This window comes from Octodon degus, unplaced genomic scaffold (assembly GCF_000260255.1).
Source record: "Octodon degus isolate 3935 unplaced genomic scaffold, OctDeg1.0 scaffold00262, whole genome shotgun sequence".
In the NCBI taxonomy this organism is placed as follows: Eukaryota; Metazoa; Chordata; class Mammalia; order Rodentia; family Octodontidae; genus Octodon; species Octodon degus.
The window spans coordinates 2,494,008-2,494,637 of NW_004524838.1; positions in this window are offsets into that span (position 1 = coordinate 2,494,008).

The following is a 630-nucleotide window of genomic DNA, read 5'->3' on the forward strand; positions in this document are numbered from 1 at the left end:
ACAATGTTGGTTCTTCCTATCCAGGAGCATGGAATATCTTTCCATTTTCTGAAATCCTCTACAATCTCTTTTTTCAGAGTACTGTAATTTTCCTTAAAAAGGTCTTTGACTTCTTTACCTAGATGTATTCCAAGGTATTTCATTTTCCTCGGTGCTATTGTAAAAGGTATTGTTTCTATAATTTCCCTCTCCGTGTGTTACTTATCTGTGTAGAGGAATGCTACTGACTTTTGGGTATTGACTTTGTAACCTGCTATGCTACTGAATTTCTGTATTAATTCTAGTAGGTTCTTGGCGGAGTTTTTTGGGTCTTCCAAATAAAGTATCATGTCATCTGCAAATAACGATAATTTAACTTCTTCTTTATAGATTTTTATTCATTTCTTTCTCTTGTCTAATGGCTGTAGCTAATGATTCCAGAACTGTATTGAATAGGAGTAGTGATAGAGGACATCCTTGACAAAGAATCTGCATACAATCTGAGGTACAGGATCTCAGGATAAATCCTGAGTGGATTTCACTGACCTGATCAGATCCAAAAGCTACAACTCTTGCTGCATAGGTCTTGCTTTATCTTGGTCTTAACCATCCAGCAGAAAAGTATAAAAACAAAGTATAAGAAGTAAAGCC